Source organism: Oncorhynchus kisutch, unplaced genomic scaffold (genome assembly GCF_002021735.2).
Source record: "Oncorhynchus kisutch isolate 150728-3 unplaced genomic scaffold, Okis_V2 scaffold1866, whole genome shotgun sequence".
Lineage (NCBI taxonomy): Eukaryota > Metazoa > Chordata > Actinopteri > Salmoniformes > Salmonidae > Oncorhynchus > Oncorhynchus kisutch.
Window position 1 is genome coordinate 34,359 of NW_022263811.1, and position 7,799 is coordinate 42,157.

At 41.5% G+C, this 7,799-nt stretch overlaps 1 pseudogene; it reads right to left on the reverse strand.

Moving 5' to 3' along the window:
- Positions 1–2,574: 2,574 nt before the first annotated feature.
- Positions 2,575–6,607, reverse strand: LOC116368200 (cyclic AMP-dependent transcription factor ATF-2-like; annotated as a pseudogene).
- Positions 6,608–7,799: the final 1,192 nt, after the last annotated feature.

Sequence of the window (7,799 nt, forward strand, 5' to 3'; positions counted from 1 at the left end):
ATATTATGACAGACCAGCTAGATCTACTGTCTCTATTATATTATGACAGACCAGCTAGATCTACTGTCTCTATTTATTATGACAGACCAGCTAGATCTACTGTCTCTATTATATTATGACAGACCAGCTAGATCTACTGTCTCTATTATATTATGACAGACCAGCTAGATCTACTGTCTCTATTATATTATGACAGACCAGCTAGATCTACTGTCTCTATTATATTATGACAGACCAGCTAGATCTACTGTCTCTATTATATTATGACAGACCAGCTAGATCTACTGTCTCTATTATATTATGACAGACCAGCTAGATCTACTGTCTCTATTATATTATGACAGACCAGCTAGATCTACTGTCTCTATTATATTATGACAGACCAGCTAGATCTACTGTCTCTATTATATTATGACAGACCAGCTAGATCTACTGTCTCTATTATATATGACAGACCAGCTAGATCTACTGTCTCTTATTATTATGACAGACCAGCTAGATCTACTGTCTCTATATTAATGACAGACCAGCTAGATCTACTGTCTCTATTATATTATGACAGACCAGCTAGATCTACTGTCTCTATTATATTATGACAGACCAGCTAGATCTACTGTCTCTATTATATTATGACAGACCAGCTAGATCTACTGTCTCTATTATATTATGACAGACCAGCTAGATCTACTGTCTATTATATTATGACAGACCAGCTAGATCTACTGTCTCTATTATATATGACAGACCAGCTAGATCTACTGTCTCTATTATATTATGACAGACCAGCTAGATCTACTGTCTCTATTATATTATGACAGACCAGCTAGATCTACTGTCTCTATTATATTTTGACAGACCAGCTAGATCTACTGTCTCTATTATATTATGACAGACCAGCTAGATCTACTGTCTCTATTTTATTATTATAGACCAGCTAGATCTACTGTCTCTATTATTATGACAGACCAGCTAGATCTACTGTCTCTATTAAATTATGACAGACCAGCTAGATCTACTGTCTCTATTATATTATGACAGACCAGCTAGATCTACTGTCTCTATTATATTATGACAGACCAGCTAGATCTACTGTCTCTATTATAATATGACAGACCAGCTAGATCTACTGTCTCTATTTATTATGACAGACCAGCTAGATCTACTGTCTCTATTATATTATGACAGACCAGCTAGATCTACTGTCTCTATTATATTATGACAGACCAGCTAGATCTACTGTCTCTATTATATTATGACAGACCAGCTAGATCTACTGTCTCTAATATATTATGACAGACCAGCTAGATCTACTGTCTCTATTAAATTATGACAGACCAGCTAGATCTACTGTCTCTATATATTATGACAGACCAGCTAGATCTACTGTCTCTAATTTATTATGACAGACCAGCTAGATCTACTGTCTCTATTATATTATGACAGACCAGCTAGATCTACTGTCTCTATTATATTATGACAGACCAGCTAGATCTACTGTCTCTATTATATTATGACAGACCAGCTAGATCTACTGTCTCTATTATATTATGACAGACCAGCTAGATCTACTGTCACTATTAAATTATGACAGACCAGCTAGATCTACAGTCTCTAATATATTATGACAGACTCACACCATCAACACAGAGTAACAAAACAAGCCCGCACAAATACCCAGCGGGCCTAGTGCCCTTAAATACCCTACAAACAAACCTTAATACAAAACAGGTGTACCCAATTACCCAAAACAAACGGAAAGGGAATCGATGGCAGCTAATAGGCCGGCGACGACGACTGCCGAGCACCGCCCGAACAGGAAGAGGCACCATCTTCGGCGAGGTTCGTGACACAGCTAGATCCACAGTTCTATTATATTACGACAGACCAGTTGGTTTACCGTCTCTAATATATGACAGACCAGCTAGAGCTACTGTCACTATTACATTGACAGACCAGCTAGATTGACTGTCACTATTATTATGACAGACCAGCAAGATCTACTGTCTCTCATTTATTATGACAGACCAGCACGATCTACAGTCGCTATTATATTATGACAGACCAGCTAGATCACCCTTCTCCGTTATATTATGACAGACCAGCTATATCTACTGTCTCTATTACATTATGACTGACCAGCTAGATCTACTGTCTCTATTATATTATGACAGACCAGTTATATCTACTGTCTCAGAGACAGGATACACTACTAACACACAGGGCCAGAGACTGGAGACACTACTAACACACAGGGCCAGAGACAGGAGACACTACTAACACACAGGGCCAGAGACACTACTAATACACAGGGCCAGAGACAGGAGACACTACTAACACACAGGGCCAGAGACTGGAGACACTACTAATACACAGGGCCAGAGGCTGGAGACACTACTAATACACAGGGCCAGAGACAGGAGACACTACTAACACACAGGGCCAGAGACAGGAGACACTACTAACACACAGGGCCAGAGACAGGAGACACTACTAACACACACGGGCCAGAGACAGGAGACACTACTAATACACAGGCTAGAGACAGGAGACACTACTAATACACAGGGCTAGAGACAGGAGACACTACTAATACACAGGGCCAGAGACTGGAGACACTACATTGAGGTGGAATTAGCCTACAGTATTCACTACGTTTTCTGTACTGTAAATTTAAAGTACATAACATTACATTGTGGATACATTTTATATTACACATTTGAGGGATTTTGCGGCATGATGTTAGTTACACAAGAGCAACATTACCAGCTTAGCTTCTGATTGGAGGGCTTGTGGGGAGTGGGGTCCAGGGATTCCAGGGCCATTACTACGGTGACGGGTCTGACAAGATGACAGCGCAGACACACATAGAGACAAGCACAAGGAGAATTATCTTTCCCAGTTAGGGGTAGGCAGCTCCCTCCCCATCCCCTCCCAATGTACACACACACACACACAGCGCCGTACGCTCAGAGTTTTCCTCATATCTCAGCCTCATTAGGCTGGATGGCCAGTCTGTGTGGAGAATACATAGAGATGCACCACGCACGCTAATGAGCTGCCTGCCTCTCTGTGTGGAGAACACATGAAGAGAGAGGCTGAGCAAAAGATGAGGGATGGAGAGAGACGAGCGGGAAGGCCAGAGCTGGGACTCGTCTACCATCTCCTGACAATGACACGGATGGAAAAAGAGAGAGAAGAGTGGATGAAAGGAAGGAGAGAAGAGGAGGCCCAGCAGAGGGATCTCATCTCCTCTTTTGTCAGTATTCCCCACAGACTGGGAGAATGGAGATGTTTTCCTGCTGCGACACCATCAACAGATAATCATCTTCTGCTCAGTGTTCCCCACAGATAATCGTCTTCTGCTCAGTGTCCCCACAGATAATCATCTTCTGCTCAGTGTTCCCCACAGATAATCATCTTCTGCTCAGTGTCCCCACAGATAATTATCTTCTGCTCAGTGTTCCCCACAGATAAGGGGGGGGGGCTCTGGGAAACCAGGGACAGAGAGACGTGGCTCTGGGGGAACCAGGGACAGAGAGATGTGGCTCTGGGGGAACCAGGGACAGAGAGATGTGGCTCTGGGGGAACCAGGGACAGAGAGACGTGGCTCTGGGGGGAACCAGGGACAGAGAGACGTGGCTCTGGGGGAACCAGGGACAGAGAGATGTGGCTCTGGGGAACCAGGGACAGGGAGACGTGGCTCTGGGGGAACCAGGGACAGAGAGACGTGGCTCTGGGGGAACCAGGGACAGAGCCTTCTATAGCACCTATGATATGGATATATCAGCTAATGTCCTCAACGGACACTGAAACGTAATATCTAAATCATAATGTTAATTGATTGTGACACACATCTGGCATGGTCCACCCAGTCTGCCAGAAGTCAAGTGTGGTGATTCAAATTGTACAAGGACAAATGGCACTCTGGATGGGGCAAAGTAACTGTTTGGCCTACTCAATGTCTTTGCCATGGTGACATACAGCTGCTCTCTTCTAAGGCACATTAGATCCCCCATCATCCCTTGCCTATGCAACACATACAAAAGACACTAGTGCCAAAGCAGTAAATAGGGACCTCTAGGGGCAGAATGCAGATAAGACATTAACTACTGGAAAGTGGGTATAGGCCTAGTGGAAATGTGCCCAAGTGATTGGGAAAGGGGAAAGGGGGGATACTTAGTCAGTTGTACAACTGAATGCATTCAACTGAAATGTGTCTTCCGCATTTAACCCAAACCCTCTGAATCAGAGAGGTGCGGGGTCTGCCAAAGTCGACATCCACCTATTCGGTGCCCGGGGTACAGTGCCTTGCCCAGGGCAGAATGACAGATTTTTACCTTGTCAGCTCGGGGATTCGATCCAGCAGCTGGCCCAATGCTCTAACCACTGCAGCTCATTGGAAATCAATACAATCGAAATACACAATGGAACTCCATAAAACAAGACATGCAATACTTACAGGAATGGCGGTTGAATGTGTACACGGGATGCAATTGTTGCTGGGATAGCGACGGGCATGGTCTGTCCATTAGGCAGCAGAAAGAGTATGGGGAAAGTGCCAGAGACTGGACTGGAGAGAAGACAAACGACACTATGGGTTACACAACAAACAGCAATTATATAGTTTTTCAAAATATATAATTTAAGAACAGTATGATGCACTTTACACTACAAAAAAATGTATTAATAAACTTAACCGACAATCAAAGGAACATAACTTAACAGCCTAATTAAATGGATTTCACACAATATGGTACCAGTCCTGTAAACCAAAGAGCAAACTTTTGTAATGAACCATCTGACCACGAAATGCAATATAATAAAGACATAATAGCACAAACATTTTTCCAAGAAAGAAATCAAGCTAAAAAATCACATTTAAAAAATTACAAAAAAATAACTAAACAAAGATATATTTTTGACTTACATACACTATTGGACTTTAGAGGATGAGGCTTGGGTAATTACAGAGCTAGATGTTGGCGATGGGAGAGCTTGCTGTATAACAACACTAGCATCTGAGGTTGCTAGAAGCACATTGCGGACTTGGAGAGATGCAGGATGGACTATAGTAGAGCTTGGCAGTGAGGACGGCTGCAAAGATAGAAAACACCATAAGCGACCTTAGCTGCATTAATAGTTCAACGAAAACCATTTTCTAGATTTCAACTGTAAAATAATGCCCTAGTGTTGTCTAACTCCTGCAATACCGTTTACAAACATAGTAACTATTTGATTATCAGTTAGTACTCTATGGGTCTGGTGTACAAAATATAGCCCAAAGTGATTTCTTTATCCAAACCATTTGTACAGTTCTGGTAGAAATGTGTTATTTTTGTGAAGGAGTGAAACCATCAAGCAGTGTGGAAGAGAATCAGTGTTTCATCGGATGAAACAGTACAGTGAGACTATTCAACAGAAGACAAAGCTCCCAGAAAATAAGTGGTTCGTCTGTGAAGAAACTATTCAAAATGAGTATAAACCTCATTCTGAGATGACAAAATATTTTAAACTGTAGATCAACTCCATTACACTGGGTGGTCATAACAGAGAACAATTCACTCTGAGCTTATTGCAATGTGGTTGAGCAACATCTCTGATAAGCCATACATTTGGGGTTCACGGATACCGTATGACTAGACTTATGGCAGTACGTCTGTAGTTTTATTTTTTCTACTGTTATGTTACCAGGTAAGTTGACTGAGAACACATTCTCCTTTACAATAACGACCTGGGGAATAGTTAAAGGGGAGAGGAGGGGGATGAATGAGCCAATGTAAGCTGGGATGATTAGGTGGCCATGATGGTTTGAGGGCCAGATTGGGAATTTAGCCAGGACACAGGGGTCAACACCCCTACTCTTACAATAAGTGCCATGGGATCTTTAATGACCTCAGAGAGTCAGGACACCCGTTTAACGTCCCATCCGACAGACAGCACCATACACAGAGCAGTGTCCCCAATCACTGCTCTGGGGCAATGGGATATTTTTTAGACCAGAGGAAAGATTGCCTCCTACTGGCCCTCCAACACCAATTCCAGCAGCCTCTGGTCTCCCATCCAGGGACCAACCAGACCAACCCTGTGTCACAAGCAACTAATATTGAGAAACTTGGATATAGCAACTAAAACTAGGATCTACCAACTAAAACTAGGATCTACCAACTAAAACTAGGATCTAGCCTACATTTATATCAACTAATCACCTGGATATCACTGTATGAAGTAAACCAAATTCGTTACCTTGGTCATCCCTTGTTGTAGATTCTGGATGGGGCAGAGAGGGCTGTCCAAATGTGCCGCCACAGCTGAGTGGTCTCAATTTTGTTATGTATGATCATCGGTGTGGCAAGAGGCGACAAATCCAAGGGCATCTGCATGTCAGAAACAAATGTCAACAGAACAGATAAGATCAAAACTGAAGCAACCTGTACTATGAATGTAAAGAGCGTTATTCTTGAAAGAACCACTGATTAGTAACTAGTCACCTTTTTGATGTCATCCACAGCAGCTATTTTGAAGTCATGCTCCATAGGACTGGTAAGCTCGTGAAGAGTCCCAACTTCCTCACAGTACTTCAGGTGACAGGTAGGTGTTGGCTTTGGTTCTGCAACAGAAGCAATCTCTCTCACCACATCACTTGAATCACTTGAATTAATTCACATTAATTCACTTAGCAGTGGTGTAAAGTACTTCAGTAAAAAATATTTTAAGTTCTACTTAAGTAGTTTGAGGGAATCTGTACTTTACTATTTTGACAACTTTTACTTCACTACATTCCTAAAGAAAGATGGTACTGTTCACTTCCCATAGATTTTCCGTGAGTACTCATTACATTTGGGATGCTTAGCAGGACAGGACATTGTGAAAGTCATGGACCTATCAAGGGAACACTGGTCATCCTACTGCCTATGTCTGGTGGACTCATTAAACACAAATGCAAATGTTGTAAATATGTCTGCGTGTTGGTGTGCCCCCTGCTATCCATACATTAAAAAAAATTAAAAAAATAATGTACCACTGCTTTGCTTAAATATAAGGAATTTTAAATTATTTATACTTTTACTTTTGATACTTAAGTATATTTCAAACCAATACTTTTCGGCTTCTCCTCAAGTAGTATTTTACTGGTGACTTTCTATTAGGTATCTTACTTTTACTCAAGTATGACAACTGGGTACTTTATCCCCCACTGTCACTTAGTGAATTGATTTGAAACCCCTTGTAGGTGCTACGGCTACTGTGACACTGTTGCCTCTTGCTGGACCAACTTTAGTGTCATCTCATGTTTGTGTTCGTGGACAGCCAATTGGTCTTCATTAGTAAATCGCTATGAAAAGATGATAAATATATATTTACACATTAACACTATAACCACAAGCAAACCCCAGGACTTGTAAAACACACCTGACCACATCCAGGAGCAAACATAAGAACGGTTTGTCATCACTCATATTTAGGAATTCCTTTTACACCTGGAATAAGAATATATATATATATAATATATGATTTGTACTTTAGTAGGTAGAACATTCCAGATTAATGTTCCTCCTCTTATAGGCTCTTTCAAATATTTTATCTTGGGGACAAAGTTAATTGATGGAAAGATGGCAACGGCCTCTTGTAAATGCATGGTCTTTTCCATTCAGGAGTGAGAATATTGTTGGGGTTAGAGGAAGAAAAGAAAATATCTTATCAAAATGGTTAGTGGAAACTCGAATTGTGAAGATGGACACGACGTCATAGTGCGTTTATTCAGAAGAAACGTTGAACCCAATTACTTAGAATTGTTCAAAAAA